The sequence below is a fragment of the Scyliorhinus canicula genome, chromosome 11, assembly GCF_902713615.1.
Source record: "Scyliorhinus canicula chromosome 11, sScyCan1.1, whole genome shotgun sequence".
Lineage (NCBI taxonomy): Eukaryota > Metazoa > Chordata > Chondrichthyes > Carcharhiniformes > Scyliorhinidae > Scyliorhinus > Scyliorhinus canicula.
The window spans coordinates 140,889,336-140,907,662 of NC_052156.1; the positions used below are offsets into that span (position 1 = coordinate 140,889,336).

At 42.1% G+C, this 18,327-nt stretch overlaps 1 protein-coding gene across 12 annotated transcripts in view; it reads right to left on the reverse strand.

Annotated features, from left to right (window-relative positions):
- LOC119973430 (tyrosine-protein phosphatase non-receptor type 12-like) overlaps positions 1-18,327 on the reverse strand; it is a 155,290-nt gene that overhangs the window by 41,074 nt on the left and 95,889 nt on the right. The window lies entirely within an intron of this gene.

Sequence of the window (18,327 nt, forward strand, 5' to 3'; positions counted from 1 at the left end):
TGTTGTTCTATAAGTTTACCTAAGGTTTAAGACATGGCAGGAGATCCCAGACCCGTGTCATGCTCCTCGTGCGATGTGGGAGCTCAGGGACACGTTCACTGTCCCTGGCTCTTTCACGTTGCAAGAAGTGCGTTCAGTTACAGCTCTTGTTAGACCGCTTGACGGCTCTAGAGCTGCAGGTGGACTCACTTTGGAGCATCCGCGATGCTGAGGAGGTCGTGGATAGCACGTTTAGCGAGTTGGTCACACCGCAGGTGAAAATTAATGAGGGAGATAGAAAATGGGTGACCAAAAGAAAGAGCAAGAGTAGGAAGGCAGTGCAGGTGTCCCCTGCGGTCATCTCCCTGCAAAACAGATATACCGCTTTGGATACTGTTGAGGGAGATGGCTCACCAGGGGAAGGCAGCAGAGGCCATGTTCATGGCACCGTGGCTGGCTCTGCTGCACGGCAGGGCAGGAAGAAAAATGGCAGGGCTATAGTGATAGGGGACTCGATCGTAAGGGGAATAGACAGGCGGTTCTGTGGACGCAATCGAGACTCCAGGATGGTATGTTGCCTCCCTGGTGCAAGGGTCAAGGATGTCTCGGAGCGGCTGCAGGACATTCTGGAGGGGGGGGGGGGGGGGGGGGACGACAGCCAGCTGTCGTGGTGCACATAGGCACCAACGATATAGGTAAAAAACGGGATGAGGTCCTACAAGCGGAATTCAGGGAGTTAGGAGTTAAACTAAAAAGTAGGACCTCAAAGGTAGTAATCTCAGGATTGCTACCAGTGCCACGAGCTAGTCAGAGTAGGAATGTCAGGATAGATAGGATGAATGCGTGGCTCGAGAGATGGTGCAAGAGGGAGGGATTCAAATCCCTGGGGCATTGGGACCGGTTCTGGGGGAGGTGGGACCAGAACAAACCGGACGGTCTGCACCTGGGCAGGACTGGAACCGATGTCCATGGGGGGGGGGGGGTGTTTTCTAGAGCTGTTGGGTAGGGTTTAAACTAATGTGGCAGGGGGATGGGAACCTATGCAGGAAGTTGGAAGGTAGTAAAACAGGGACAGAAGCAAAAGAAAGTAAGGGGGAAAGTGCAAGGCAGAGAAGACATAGTCAAAAATCTAAAAGGGCGACAGTACAAGGTACAGTGACTGAGGGGAGCTCAGTGAATAGGCCCAGTAATAACAAAAGGAATAAAACTGGAGATGTTAAGATTCAAAGCAGAGGTTAAAAAACCAACATAAGTGTACTTTACCTGAATGCTCGTAGTATTAGGAATAAAGTAAATGAGTTGATGGCACAAATCATCATAAATTACTATGATTTAGTGGCCATTATTAAAACATGGTTAAAGGATGGTCACGACTGGGAGTTAAATATCCGAGGGTATCAAACTATTCGGAAGGACAGAGTGGATGGTAAGGGAGGTGGTGTTGCTCTGTTATTTAAGGATGACATCCGGGCAATAGTAAGGGATGACATCGGTGCTATGGAGGATAAGGTTGAATCCAGGCGAAAAAGTCACTGATAGGAGTAGTCTATCGGCCACCAAATAGTAACGTTATGGTGGGGCAGGCAATAAACAAAGAAATAACTGATGCATGTAGAAATGGTACAGCAGTTATCATGGGGGATTTTAATCTACATGTCGATTGGTTTAACCAGGTCGGTCAAGGCAACCTTGAGGAGTTTCTAGAATGTATCCGCGATAGTTTCCTAGAACAGTATGTAATGGAACCTACGAGGGAACAAGTGGTCCTAGATCTTGTCCTGTGTAATGAGACAGGATTGATTCATGATCTCATAGTTAGGGATCCTCTCGGAAGGAGCGATCACAATATGGTGGAATTTAAAATACAGATGGAGGGTGAGAAAGTAAAATCAAATACTAGTGTTTTGTGTTTAAACAAAGGCGATTACAAGGGGATGAGAGAAGAACTAGTTAAGGTAGACTGGGAGCTAAGACTTTATGGTGGAACAGTTGAGGAACAGTGGAGAACCTTCCAAGCGATTTTTCACAGTGCTCAGCAAAGGTTTATACCAACAAAAAGGAAGGACGGTAGAAAGAGGGAAAATAGACCGTGGATATCTAAGGAAATAAGGGAGAGTATCAAATTGAAGGAAAAAGCATATCAAGTGGCAAAGATTGCTGGGAGATTAGAGGACTGGGAAATCTTTAGGGGGCAACAGAAAGCTACTAAAAATGCTATAAAGAAGAGTAAGATAGAGTATGAGAGTAAACTTGCTCAGAATATAAAAACAGACAGTAAAAGTTTTTACAAATATATAAAACAAAAAAGAGTGGCTAAGGTAAATATTGGTCCTTTAGAGGATGAGAAAGGAGTTTTAATAATGGGAAATGAGGAAATGGCTGAGGAACTGAACAGGTTTTTTGGGTCGGTCTTCACAGTGGAAGAAACAAATAACATGCCAGCGACTGATAGAAATGAGGCTATGACAGGTGAGGACCTTGAGAGGATTGTTATCACTAAGGAGGTAGTGATGGGCAAGTTAATGGGGCTAAAGGTAGACAAGTCTCCTGGCCCTGATGGAATGCATCCCAGAGTGCTAAAAGAGATGGCTAGGGAAATTGCAGATGCACTAGTGATAATTTACCGAAATTCACTGGACTCTGGGGTGGTCCCGGTGGATTGGAAATTAGCAAACGTGACACCACTGTTTAAAAAAGGAGGTAGGCAGAAAGCAGGAAATTATAGGCCAGTGAGCTTAACTTCGGTAGTAGGGAAGGTGCTGGAATCTATCATCAAGGAAGAAATTGCAAGGTATCTGGATAGAAATTGTCCCATTGGGCAGACGCAGCATGGGTTCATAAAGGGCAGGTCATGCCTAACTAATTTAGTGGAATTTTTTGAGGACATTACCAGTGCAGTAGATAACAGGGAGCCGATGGATGTGGTATATCTGGATTTCCAGAAAGCCTTTGACAAGGTGCCACACAAAAGGTTGCTGCATAAGATAAAGATGCATGGCATTAAGGGTAAAGTAGTAGCATGGATAGAGGATTGGTTAATTAATAGAAAGCAAAGACTGGGGATTAATGGGCGTTTCTCTGATTGGCAATCAGTAGCTAGTGGTGTCCCTCAGGGGTCCGTGTTGGGCCCACAATTGTTCACAATTTACATTGATGATTTGGAGTTGGGGACCACGGGCAATGTGTCCAAGTTTGCAGATGACACTAAGATGAGTGGTAAAGCGAAAAGTGCAGAGGATACTGGAAGTCTGCAGAGGGATTTGGATAGGTTAAGTGAATGGGCTAGGGTCTGGCAGATGGAATACAATGTTGACAAATGTGAGGTTATCCATTTTGGTAGGAATAACAGCAAACGGGATTATTATTTAAACGATAAAATATTAAAGCATGCCGCTGTGCAGAGAGACTTGGGTGTGCTAGTGCATGAGTCACAGAAGGTTGGTTTACAGGTGCAACAGGTGATTAAGAAGGCAAATGGAATTTTGTCCTTCATTGCTAGAGGGATGGAGTTTAAGACTAGGGAGGTTATGTTGCAATTGTATAAGGTGTTAGTGAGGCCACACCTGGAGTATTGTGTTCAGTTTTGGTCTCCTTACTTGAGAAAGGACGTACTGGCACTGGAGGGTGTGCAGAGGAGATTCACTAGTTTAATTCCAGAGCTGAAGGGGTTGGATTATGAGGAGGTGTTGAGTAGACTGGGACTGTACTCGTTGGAATTTAGAAGGGGGGGGGGGGGGGGGGGGGGGGGGTCTTATAGAAACATAAAATTATGAAGGGAATAGATAGGATAGATGCAGGCAGGTTGTTTCCACTGGCGGGTGAAAGCAGAACTAGGGGACATAGCCTCAAAATAAGGGGAAGTAGATTTAGGACTGAGTTTAGGACGAACTTCTTCACCCAAAGGGTTGTGAATCTATGGAATTCCTTGCCCAGTGAAGCAGTGGAGTCTCCTTCATTACATGTTTTTAAGGTAAAGATAGATAGTTTTTTGAAGAATAAAGGGATTAAGGGTTATGGTGTTCGGGCCGGAAAGTGGAGCTGAGTCCACAAAAGATCAGCCATGATCTCATTGAATGGCGGAGCAGGCTCGAGGGGCCAGATGGCCTACTCCTAGTTCTTATGTTCTTATGTCACCCCTATGCATCTAGTTTAGTCTTTGTGGAAGTTCCCCTTACCACTCTCTGCACACACATCACAATTATCATGGACATGCACGTCTGGCTAAAATTATTTGGATCTTCTTGCTCAACAATTCGCATTTTATTTCAAATCAATGGAAGACCTTGTGGTTTAAACCCACGCTGAATTCTACCCAAACATTTTTGTACCCAAACATCTACCCATTCATTTTTTCAGTTTTCATTTCATTTTCAAACAAGACTTCAAGCAGAAATGTAATTTAAATTTATCAAAGTTTGCATTAAAATTATCAGCAGAAAATCATCCCTAACGTGGGCGGATGCTCTGGAAAGAGTGAACTCCTCCTCTTCTTGTGCGAGGCTTAGCCTCATACAGTGCAAGGTGCTACATAGGGCTCATATGACCGGGACGAGGATGAGTAGGTTCTTTGGGGGCGAAGACAGGTGTACTAGGTGATCAGGGAGCCCAGCGAACCATGCCCATATGTTCTGGGCATGCCCAGCGCTGGGGGAATTTTGGAAGGGGGTAGCAAGCACGGTGTCGAGGGTGGTAGACTCTCAATTTTTGGGGTTGCAGTGGAGCCGGGAGTGCAGGAGGCGAAAGAGGCCGGTGTTCTGGCCTTTGCGTCCCTAGTAGCCCGGCGGAGGATTCTTCTTCAGTGGAAGGATGCGAGGCCCCCAAGCGTGGAGGCCTGGATCAATGATATGGCAGGGTTCATCAAATGGAGAGGGTGAAATTTTCCCTGAGGGGATCAGTACAGGTGTTTTTCCGGCAGTGGCAAACTTTCCTAGATTTCCTGGCAGAACAGTAGGGAAAAAGGCCAGCAGCAGCCGCCCGGGGAGGGGGGGTCATCGTTTTGTGGGTTGGGTTGAAGGGACGTGTACATGTGTTCTTTGTTTATGACGGGTGTTAATCAATTTCTTCTTTTTTGTATTTACCCGGGGGGGGGGGGGTTGCTCTTTCTTGCTTTTCTTAGTTGTTAATATTTTTTGTTAATATTTTCTGTTATTGATATTTTGTGAAAATCTGAATAAAAATTATTTTTAAATAAAAAGAAATTCATCCCTAATGGACACCTGGACTAGATGCTACATCTTTCAATGCCAAAGCAGTAACCAATGCTCTGCTTTCTAACATTTCCATTCATATGCAGCTGGACATAAGAGAGTAGTACATAAAGTGTCATCAGGATATTTATAAACCTAAAAATGTATGAGACTAGTTAACTTTGTTTGTATTGGACAGAGAGGGGATAAAAGAGGAGAAAAAGCAGAAAGAGAGAAACAAAGAGAAAGGAAAAAAAGTAGAGTTCATGGGGGCTTGTAATGGGGACATCAAGAGAAAAGCAATCTGGATGACAAATCCAATAAGGCGAAAGGAAGAATGAAAAAGGAGGTCATAGTTAATGTGAGTGTAGGTTAACTTGAGACAGACAGGAAAAGCTAAAATGAACATCAAGCAAACCAAATCTAACAATTCAACTATCCTCTGCTAAAAGGTAGAGAAAAGTGTGAATCATGGTTTATTTTAAAGGAAATAGTGCTGTAATGGAAACTTGCCTAGTTAAACAAAAAGATATGTACAATACAAGTTTAATCCTTCAAAATTGCAATCTTCTAACAGAATCTGGACACAAAATTAAAGCAGCATTACCTTGCTAGGTCACAAATAAAAAATGTTACTGAGGCCTTACCAGATGCATTTCTCATGCCCCACACAAAAGTCATCTTTCTCAGGCAACCACTATTGCTTCCTATATTCCAAAGCATGACCTAATGTGTAATGCCATGTGCCCTGAGCAATCAATACAACAGTTCATTGTCTGAATTTATATATAGGGTTTCCATTAAGCAATCATTTGTCATTCTTGTTCTCAAGAGTGAATTTTACAAAAATAAATCTGTTCATGGGATGTGGGCGTCACGAGCTGGGCCTACATTTTTCTACACATCCTTAAGAGTTAACCATATTGCTTTGGATCTGGATTCACATGTAGCCAGACTAGGTAAGATTATAGATTTCCTTCCCTAAAGAACTTTAGTGAATGGGTTTTTAATGACAATCAACAATGGTTTCAAGGTTCATAATTAGACTTTTAATTCCAGATTTTTATTGATTTCAAATTGCACCATCTTCCATTACCCTGGGTCGCTGGATTACAAGTCCAGTGACAATACCACTATGCCACCACCTCCCCCAAATTAGCAAATTCAAATGAAAACCACAAATGCTCTGAACAAAACCAGAAAATGCTGGTAATACACAGGATATCAGACAACATCTAAAGAGAAAAGATAGGTTACAGCTTTTGGCAAAATGCTCAAATCAAAGCTGAAAAGAGATGAACAAATATATTGAAGAAATATTAACAAAATTAATAGAAATCAAGATAAAGTATGAACAGAAATAAATACTGAATCAGTTCATGAATGAGAAGTCATTTGCGTTCCTCTAAAAAATATATTGAGCAATAGGTAGTAGACGTTTCCCAGCACTTCAGGAATACATTCTTCATTACTAATTATTGTTGTATTTGGTGTTATAGGGAGTTCGTGTCTTGCCACGACATTGTTGTGTAGCTAAAATTGCACCAAATAGAGTATCAAATTTCTGACATTTGCACTTTGCACTCTGATTAGCTTCATGAGAAGCCAATTTGCCAAACCAAGGAAATTATTCACCTAATGAATTCCAGGTACAAAACCTATTTTAAAGACCACAGGAAGACTCACCAGAGATAACTACACTTGCCTTGAATAGATTACGATGTGTACAAATTGCACATTGGTACATGTCAAGTATTTTGCGCACTTGGAGTGTTAGCATTTAGTGTAGCTTCTGAGCAAAAAACACCAATTAGCATCTCGACTGGTTTATTTCTGCTCTGCTTCAGGGAAGGCCACAGGAGCAATCAGATATGTCACTATGTGCTGGCACTAACCATTTAAAAACTGGTATTGCAAATTATCTGCATTTCTTTTCCAATTAAACTACATGATGCACAGCATAGAAATGACTGATAAATTATGGACAAAACACTACCCTCCAGACTATTCTAAACACGCTCTTTCTCAGTCAAACATTTACTTACCTTTCATGACAGAGAGATAAATGTAATATGGTCAAAATGAAGAAGTAATTTTAATTTATTCAGGCAATTAATAAAAAGAAAATGAAAGTCACCGCCTCTTTGGCTTAATGCTTTTAAGGGCTTATCAAAACCACAATGACCACATTGAAATTGTATATTAATGCTACTGCCTTATTTTGTAACAAAAAAAGAGCTACTTAAAATACCTTTGAATATAAAATAAATACGCTGAAAGAGGTTCCAAAACTACATTCCATGGCTTATGACAACTTATTTATTCAAGCAATGAATTAAGGAAAAACAAAGTAAAGGACATTTTAACAGTAGTAGGGAGACTGTTTATCTTTTTTGTGTAAATTATTTCATGGAGGGAAAAATGAACAATAGGACTACAGTAAACCAATTTTATCAAGTCCATTTTTTTTACAAAAAAGTGGAGAAGTTGGTCTATTTGTTGTAGTTTACTTACGAAAACAAATAACACAACATTAACAGGTGCTGCCCTCCTAGTTCAATAGTCAAACCAACATCCGCTCTAACTTATAGATCGCTGGTTCAAGGCAACACAACTTTGGTAACCAAAAAACTAAGTAAACATACATCTGCTTAATGGCAAGCATCAAATTGTGACTGCAAACCAAAACAGGACTGCTAACCAAAACAGGACTGCTAACCAAAACAGGACTGCTAACCAAAACAGGACTGCTAACCAAAACAGGACTGCTAACCAAAACAGGACTGCTAACCAAAACAGGACTGCTAACCAAAACGGGACTAAAACAGGACTGCTAACCAAAACAGGACTGCTAACCAAAACAGGACTGCTAACCAAAACGGGACTAAAACAGGACTGCAAACCAAAACAGGACTGCAAACCAAAACAGGACTGCAAACCAAAACAGGACTGCTAACCAAAACAGGACTGCTAACCAAAACAGGACTGCTAACCAAAACAGGACTGCTAACCAAAACAGGACTGCTAACCAAAACAGGACTGCTAACCAAAACAGGACTGCTAACCAAAACATACTGCTAACCAAAACAGGACTGCTAACCAAAACAGGACTGCTAACCAAAACAGGACTGCTAACCAAAACAGGACTGCTAACCAAAACGGGACTAAAACAGGACTGCTAACCAAAACAGGACTGCAAACCAAAACAGGACTGCAAACCAAAACAGGACTGCTAACCAAAACAGGACTGCTAACCAAAACAGGACTGCTAACCAAAACAGGACTGCTAACCAAAACAGGACTGCTAACCAAAACAGGACTGCTAACCAAAACAGGACTGCTAACCAAAACAGGACTGCTAACCAAAACAGGACTGCTAACCAAAACAGGACTGCTAACCAAAACAGGACTGCCCGAACTACAAAAATAGGGGGAAAAAATAAATCTGAAACCTCAAAATCTGAAATGCAAACAAAAAAAAGAAAAGCAAAAGACTGCGGATGCTGGAAATCTGGAATAAAAACAGAAAATGCTGGAAATACTCAGCAGGCCAGGCAGCATCTGTGGAGTTAAAGTTTCAAGTCTGCATGACTCCTCAAGAATCATATGGACGCAAAGCATTAACTGTCTCTCTCCACAAATGCTGCCAGATATGCTTAGTTTATCCAGCATTTTCGGTTTCAATTTCACAGTAGGCTGTTCAGCACCTATCAGAAAAAATGTTCCATCAGATCCATGAAAGTGTAACAAAAGAACTACACCAGTAATGTTCACCCTTTATTTTTAGAGGCTGTTCAATCTATGATGCACCTTTTGTTCTTAATCAAAATTCAAGTTTAGCCTGTTTCAGAAATGCAATGATGAAATTATTTTGATTGCAAAGGATGCAGAGAACACAGGTCTTTAAAAAAAAATGTAGTCCTCAATTTTCCATATTTATAACCAAGAAAGGGACAGTGGTGAGGGGAATGCCCAAGCTACTCAAACAAATTGAGTGTCTGGAGTGGCTATAACTCCAACGGTGTCAGCATGAAACTGTGGGCAAATACCGCGGAAGGGATTTAAAGAGGGTTAAGATCGTAGATTTGGTTGCTGAGACGGATATTGGGGGTGCTCAGACGGTGAACATAGATCAGCAAGGAAATGGTGTTATGTAAGTGGGACTTGAAAATGAAAGTCGCTTATTGTCACAAGTAGGCTTCAAATGAAGTTACTGTGAAAAGCCCCTAGTTGCCACATTCCAGCACCTGTTCGGGGAGGCTGGTACGGGAATTGAACCGTGCTGCTGGCCTGCCCTGGTCTGCTTTAAAAGCGATTTAGCCGTGTGCTAAACCAGACTTTTGTGTGGAGTTAGAAACATGCAGCAGCATTTTGAACAAATTGGAGTTAATGGAAGTTGAATGAAGGGAGACCAGCAAGGAGATTAGAGTAGTCAGGTCTGGAGGTGACAAAAGCAGAGATAATGGTTTGTGCAATGAAAGTACAGAGGGTGCCAGTGGTAATAACAGTTTGTATTTATATAATGGCTTTAACTTGGTAAAACATCCTATTGTACTTCACAGGAGTTTTATCAAACACAATTTGACCCCAAGCCACATAAGGAAATATTAGAGAAGAGTCACGTTAAGAGTGATCAAAGTGCTACTGTATATACTCATGTAGAATTCAAGTTTGAGGCACCACTTTATAGACAAAAAGTAGAAAGTCAATTTATAAGAGTAATATTTTTAAGGGGTTGAAAAAGTTTCACAACAGGTTTGCTCTCCAAGTTTGTCTCCCAAACCCCTGCCTGACTCTCACCCACAGCTTCACTGCCCAACTCTCCTAACTTGCTCCCCCTTGACACACCGTCCAGGCAGGAAAACAACGAGTGGACAAATCGAGAGAGAGAGTGTGCATGCGCAGTAGAGGCTGTGAGCAGATGGGGAGTAGAAAGAGGTAGTATTTTTTGGCTAAAAGTCAGGGTGTTGCTTTGTCTTTCCTCCATACCCCAAAAAAATTGAAGACTGAACTCTTCCAAAGATTTTTGGGGGGTTAGAAGACAGACAGAATGACACCATTCCCTGCAACTGCAGCAGAGCAATTTCATCAAAGGCTTAACTCTCTCGATAGCCCAGTTGCCCAAGACAACATGGTGGAGTTCTGGAGGAAAAATGTCAGGCTCAATTCCCAGTCTTCCTGTACCTAATTCAAAGCAATAGGTAACAAGTAGAAATGAGCCAGGACTGTAACTTGATCATGATACTACAATCTCTAGTAAAAAATACTAATGGGTGGACAACAGGTTGAGACAGAATCTGACTCGTCTATGATCCTCATTTACCTCTCCCTCTCGATCAACTGCTTGGATAAATTTGCTTATCTAAATGGTTTGCAACCTGGTGAGATACCAAAAGAACTGTGGAAACATTCCCAGCAAAAGGTAGTGTCTTCAAAAGTAGGAGAAAATAAGCTTTCCGAGCATGAGGGCGCTGGAGGACAAGTTTGGGCTGGCGAGAGGGAACGACTTTAGATACTTACAGGTGCGGGATTTTGTACGCAGACTGGTGCCGTCCTTCCCACGTCTCCCGCTGAAGGGGAGGCAGGACAGGGTCGTTTCTAGGGGAGAAGGTAGAGTCTCAGGCGTCTACAAACAGAGGACCTGAAGCTTAAGTAGGAAGAGGAGCTCAGGCGGGGGGGGGGGGGGGGGGGGGGGGGGGGGGGGGGGGGGGGGGGGCAGAATGAACACGACCGCAATTTGCTGAAGACATGATAGAGAGCTATTTAAACAGAAGTTAGTTTTTTATGTTTTGCACTCCCTCTCAGAAGAAGTTAATTCAGTGGTCTTATAAACCTACGTGCAACACTTGGAAGGGAGTACCAGCTGAACACTTTTTAAACATAAATCAAAAACATTGAACTTTAGACCTTTTAAAAATTATATAAAAGTCAGTGAAATAAGAACTCTCATACCTAAATATAAATATTAAACAGCAAGCAGTTTTAAACCATAATGGGGAGATGCTTTAGAACAGATTTTACAAGGCAGGTGTAGTTTTAAATTGTTAGGTTTGCATTGGTGCAGATGTGAATTCTGTTCAATTTCATCACAGTCTTTTACTCAATTTATTTTTTCATCAAATATTATGCAGGATGTTGCATGAATGTCTAGTACTAAGTGCCCATTACGGTTGTATGCCCAAAAGACTTCAATATATGGACCATTATTAGCAGAATTGTGAATTATTTTTTATTTTTTTAAAATATCTTTTTTAAATTTAGATTACCCAATTATTTTTTTCAATTAAGGGGCAATTTAGTGTGGCCAATCCACCTATCCTGCACATCTTTTAGTTGTGGGGGTTAAACCCACGCATACACAGGGAGAATGTGCAAACTCCACATGGACAATGACCCAGGGCCGGAATACAGCAGAATTGTGAATTTATGTATTCTTGAAATTAATTGCATAGGACGACAATGCCACATCGGAGTTTTTGCACAAATGAAACAAAGAACATTACAATACAGGAACAGGCCATTTGGCCCACCAAGCCTGCACAATCCAGATTCCTTATTTAGATCTAATACTCATTGCCAAATGATCTGTATCCCTCCATTCCCCACCTGTTCATATGACTATCAAGATACCTCTTAAACATTGCTTATCATGCATGCCTCCACCACCTCAATTGGCAATGCGTTCCAGGCACCCATCACCGTCTGCATGAAAAACTTTCCCCACACATCTCCCCTAAACTATCCCCCTCTCACCTTGAACCTGTGCCCCCTTGTAATTGAGTCTTCCACCCTGGGAAAAAGCTTCTGACTATTCACCATCTATACCTCTCAAAATTTTGTAGACCTCAATCAGGTCTTGGCTCAGCCTTCATCTTTGCAACGAAAACAATCCACATTTATTCAACTTCTCCTCAGTGCCAACATCCTCCAGACCAGGCAACATCCTGGCAAATCTTCTTTGCACTTTCTCCAAAGCATCCACATCCTTTTGGTAGTGTGGCAGGCCAGAACTGCACACAATTTTCCAAATGTGGCCGAACTAAAGTTTTATACAACTGTAACATGACCTGCCAACTCTTGTACTCAATGCCCTGGCCGACGCGCATTTGGTTGCTATACCCACCTGCAGCCTTTAAAACCTTTAAACAGTCAGCCAGAATGTAAAAAATTTAAGTTTTCTCATAATAAAGTGGCCCCCATCTGCACCCCTAAACCTTTTAAAAGGTCTGTCAGTATGCCAAGTTTAAAGGACCATGAGATAGTAACAAAAAAATATTACATTTATGAATACTGAAACGGATTTGAGATCTTTTTTTGAAATTCGTTCTTGGGATATGGGCATCGCTGGCTGGGCCAGCATTTGTTGCCCGTCCCTAATTGCCCTTGAACTGAGCAGCTTGGTAGACCCATTTCAGTTGGGGGCAGCTAAGAGTCAACCGCATCACTGTGTGGGCCTAGAGTCACACGTAAGCCAGACCGGGCAAGTGCCCTTCAGGGAAGCCAGATTTGCTCCCCTGAAAGACACTAGTGAACCAGAAGGGATTTTACGACAATCTGTATCGACAATGGTTTCATGGTCATCATTAACTTTAATTCCAGGTTTTTTTTTTTTTTAAATTCCAATTTCACCATCTGCTATGGTGGGATTCGAACCTGGGACCCCAGAGCATTACCCTGAGTCTCTGGATTACTAGTCTAGTACAATACCACTATGCCACCACCTCCCACTCAATATTCCTTCTGATCAAAAGGCAAATAAATCCATCATTATATCTTTCAGTTTTTAGCTATTGTGAAACAGGCTGAAGCATAATCAAACATCAGAGAAGGAACAGAGGGTTCTCCAAAGTATGGGCTGCAGCTCAGTTTGGTTATAGAATCCCTACAGTGCAGAAGGAGGCTGTTCAGCCCATCGAGTCTGCACTGACTGTCCAAAAGAACACTCTACTTTACATCCGCTCCCCTGCCTATCCCGATAATCCCACCTAACCGTTGGACACTAAAGGGCAATTTAGCATGGGCAATCCACCTAAATAGCACCCGGAGGAAAGCCATGCAAACATAGGGAAAAAGTGCAACCTCCTTACAGAGTACGAGTATTTCCAGCAACTTTGATTTTTATTTCAATTTTACACTGTCTTGAACAAGTATTTTTTTGTTTTAAATGGAAGAGGATTTCATTTTCAAAAAAACATGTTCAAGACAGTGTAAAATTGAAATAAAAATAGAAGATGCTGGAGAAATAGAATTATCATAGGTCGATAATATTTTTAAATCCGAACTGGAAAAAGTTTGAGATGCGACAGGTCTAAAGCAAGTACAGAAGCAGGGAAAGGAGGGGGGGGGGAAATATAGAAAAAAAGGTAAGGTTTGTGATGGGGGTCAAAGACAGGAGAGATTAAATGACAAAAAGGATGATCATGGAACAAGAAACAAAATGTGTAAATGGGAAAATAGAATCATTATAACAGCTTCCTTCCATAACCAAAATAATTAGAATTGATGCAAAAAGATGATCTGATCTCTGAAAATAATATCCCACTAAAGTTTTAATTATAGCTATGAAACCAAGTACTGGAACTATGACTCCCCAATGGGTTAGTGGTTTTACTTTAGTGTTTTTCTTGTCAGAATTAAAAGCATGATGTCAAAATCTCCTTTTCACAAGGTCACATCACATACATGCCTCAAAACATTACCTCTGGCACCTTGTCCTTACCCACAGACAGGGGCTGTTTAGCTCACAGGGCTAAATCACTGGCTTTGAAAGCAGACCAAGGCAAGCCAGCAGCACGGTTCAATTCCCCAAACAGCCTCCCCGAACAGGCGCCGGAATGTGGCGACTAGGGGCTTTTCACAGTAACTTCATTTGAAGCCTACTCGTGACAATAAGCGATTTTCATTTAATTTCATATGGCAGGGGGATGGTAACCTATGTAAGGATTCAGAGCAGGGGAAATCAAGAACAGGAGAAAAAGACAGCAAGGAAAATAGGAAAAGTGATACGCAGAGAAATCAAGGGCCAGAATCAGATAAGGACACAGTAAAACAAAAAGTAGAAAAGGGACAAGGAACGACTAGTCTTAAAATTTGTACTTGAACGCTCAAAACATTCAAAATGAAATGGATGAATTAGCTGCGCATATAGATGTACACAGGTATGATACACCTCGGATTACGGATATGTGGCTCCAAGGTGACCACGGATGGGAATTAAACATTGAGGACTATTCTATGTTTAGGAAGGACAGAGAGAAAGGAAAAGGCTTTGTTGATTAAAGATATTGATACAATATTGAGAAATGATATTAGCACAGACGATTTGGAATCCGTAAGGGTTGAGTTGAGAAACACCAATGAGCAAAAAACATTCGTGGGGATGGTATACAGTATGGTAGCACAGTGGTTAGCACAGCATCAGGGTCCCAGGTTCGATTCCCGGCTTGGGTCATTGTTTGTGCGGAGTCTACACGTTCTCCCTGTGTCTGCGTGGGTTTCCTCCAGGTGCTCCGGTTTCCTCCCACAAGACCCAAAAGACGTGCTGTTAGGCAATTCGGTCATCCTGAACTCTCCTTCTGTGTACCCGAACAGGCACCGGAGTGTGGCGACTAGGGGTTTTTCCCCACAGTAACTTCACTGCAGTGTTAATGTAAGCCTACTTGTGACACTAAAGATTATTATACAGACCACCAAACTGTTGTGGTAATATTGGAAATAGCATTATACAGGAAATCAGAGTTGAATCAGATTGCTGATTAAGGAACATCTGTGGTTGTGGGTGACATTAACCGGCATACAGATTGAGTGAGTCAAATTAGCCACAGTACAATAGTGGAGGATTCTGGAATGTATACGGAATGATTTTCTGGACCAATGCACTGAGGAGCTAACAAGGAAACAGGCCATCTTGGACTGGGTATTGTGCAATGAGAAAAGAGTAGTTGGCAAACTAGTTGAGAGAACATTTAGGGATGAGTGACAATACCATGACAGAATTCTTTAACAAGATGGATAGTGAGGTAGTTGATTTTTTTAACAATAACAAAAACAATAACATTAACATGGTAAAATAAACATTTCCTCACCCGACCCAATCTTCACACACCTTAACCATCCAACACCTGCCCGCTCCCCCACCCCCCCTTTCAGAATGCTGCTTCTGCCAACATTTTAATTTTCCCCGAGAAAGTTGACGAACAGCTGCCACCTCAAAGAGAACCCCAACATTGACCCTCTTACGGCAAACTTTATTTTCTCGAGACTGAGAAACCCAGCCATGTCACGAACCCAGGTCTCTACACTCGGGGGCTTAGAGTCCCTCCACATTAAAAGGATCCATCTCCGGGCTACCAGGGAGGCAAAGGCTAAGACGTCAGCCTCTTTCACTCCCTAAACTCCCGGATCTTCTGACACTCCAAAGATCGCTGCCTCTAGACTCGGCACCACCCCTGTTTCTAGCACAGTGGACATTGCCTTCGCAAACCCCTGCCAAAACCCTCTGCGCTTCAGGCATGCCCAGAACACGTGAACATGGTTTGCTGGGATTCCCGCGCACCTCACACATCTATCTTCTACCCCGAAAAACTTGCTCATCCTCGCCGCCATGTGTGCACGGTGGACCGCCTTAAATTGTATTAGGCTAAGCCTAGCACATGATGAGGAGGAATTGACCCTGCTTAGGGCTTCCGCCCATAGACCCGCCTCTAACTCTGTTATGTGTTTATGTTAACATGCGGGTTGCTCTTTGGGGGTTGGTGGGAGGATGGGATTGTTGTTGTTGATATGGGGATTGACATTGCATTTGTTATTGTTTATTGTTGGTGTGTGTAAATTTGGGAGAAAATGTGAAAGAGAATTTTTAAAAATTCAATAAAAATGAAAGCACCTGGAATTGCAGGTAGTGTCTTGAGATGGCTAGAATGCTGGTTAGCAGACAGGAAGCAAAGAGCTGGAATAAATGGATCTTTTTCTGAATGGTTGGCAGTGACTGGTGCAGTACCACAGGGATCAGTACTAAATCACCAGCTGTTCACATTATATATTAATGATTTGCACGAAGGAACTAAATGTTTATCTACAAATTTGCAGATGATACAAAGTTGGGTGGAAGAGTGAGCTGTGAGGAGGACGCAGAGGTGCTTCAACAGGATTTGGACAGGCTGAGTGAGTGGGCATATGCATGGTCGATATAGTACAATGTAGATAAATGTGAGATTATCCACTTCGGTGGCAAAAATAGGATGGTGGATTATACTTGAATGGGTGTAAATTGAGAGGTGGATACTCAGCAAGACCTTAGTGTCCTCGTGCATCAGTCGTTGAAAGTAAACGCTCGGGTACAGCAGACAGTAAAGGCGGCAAATAGTATGTTAGCCTTCATAGCAAGAGGATTTGAGTATAGGAATAGGGATGTTTTACCGCAATTATACGGGCATTGGTACGGCCACACCTGGAATTCTGGCGTCCTCATCAGAGGAAGGATGTTCTTGCCATAGTGGGAGTGCAGCGAAGGTTTACCAGACCGATTCCTGGGATGTCAAGACTGTCATATGAGAAGAGACCAGTCGGTTAGGATTATATTCATTGTAGTTTAGAAGAGTTAGAGGGAATGTCATTGAAACTTATAAAGTACGAACAGGATTAGACAGGTTCAGAACGTTCCAAATGGTGGGGGGAGTCCAGAACTAGGGGGTCATAATTTGAGAATAAAGGTAAACCTTTTAGGGCTGAGGTAACGAGAAATTTCTTCACCCAAAGAGTGGTGAATCTGCGGAATTCACTACCACAGAAAGTAGTAGAGGTCAAAATGTTGAGATTAAGAAGGAATTAGATATAGATCTTGGGGCCAAAGGGAACAAGGGATTTGGGGAGAGGGAAAAGGTGTAATCAGGGAATTGAATTTGATGATCAGTCATGATCATAATGAATAGAACAGTAAAAAGTCTTATAACACAAGGCTCAAGTCCAACAGGTTTGTTTGGAATCACTAGCTTTCGGAGCGCACCCGATGAAGGAGCTGCACTCCGAAAGCTAGTGATTCCAAACAAACCTGTTGGACTTTAACCTGGTGTTGCAAGACGTCTTCCTGTGCCACTCCAGTCCAACGCTGGCAACTCCACATCATAATGAATGGTGGGGCAGGCTAGAGGGGCCGAATGGTCTACTCCTGCTTCTATGTCTATGCATGCTGCATCTTTTCATTGATATTAACATCACCAAGCCTGACATCATTCTTCTCAGTTCCCACCTGAAACTATGAATCATTGTATCAATTCCTTCCTCCCACTCTCTGGAGGAACCTCAAGATTACTTTGATGGTGAGGAAACATCAGCTCTGTGAAAAGGTTCAGACCCTGCAGCCTTACTATCATTAAAAACTACCCGTTTTACCTCTGCCTGCACCCCAAACACCAATAAAATGACTCCCCACTTCTTTACCACCTCCAGATTTGGTTAATACAATGCACTTTCTTGCAGCTTTACCCTTCAGAAACTGCAACTCTTCCAAAACGTTGCCACTTATATATTCCATACTAATTCCCATTCACCATTACGAACTTCACAAATCTGTACCAACATCGTATCTAATTAGGCATCCATTTTAGAAACTCTTGTTCTGTTAAGCAAATTCCTTCATGATCTTGCTCTTTTCCACCTCTGCAAGTCTTACTTTCCTGTACATGTCCTCTGTTTTTCAGACTCTGGTGACATTTGCATATGAGTTCCTCTCTCTCCATTTCTCAATTCCAGTTATTTTCATCTTCGTTTCAGTACTTTGGGATGTCATCAAATTAAAATGCACAAATTAAGTGCAACTTGAAATACTTGCATGTAGCAGAGTTGCATGTGCTCAAGTCACAATTCCACATTTATGACAAAATGGAACGCTGATACTGCACTCAATTCAAAAAGGTCCATATAGAATGCTAGTAAAGCTTCATACATCACATCTTGTGCCTCTAAGAATGTCACTCCATAGGACATCAGCTAAAATCAGGTCCAAATGCAGTGCCATAAATGCAAGGTAACATCCCACAGAACTTAACTACAGGAATTCTGCGACTTATTTATTGGTACATTTCTGCAGGTCTTCCATCCCTATCAATCACCAGTTTTAAAGTTGTACCTGACTCGAAACAGTTACATTATCCCAACTGAAAAT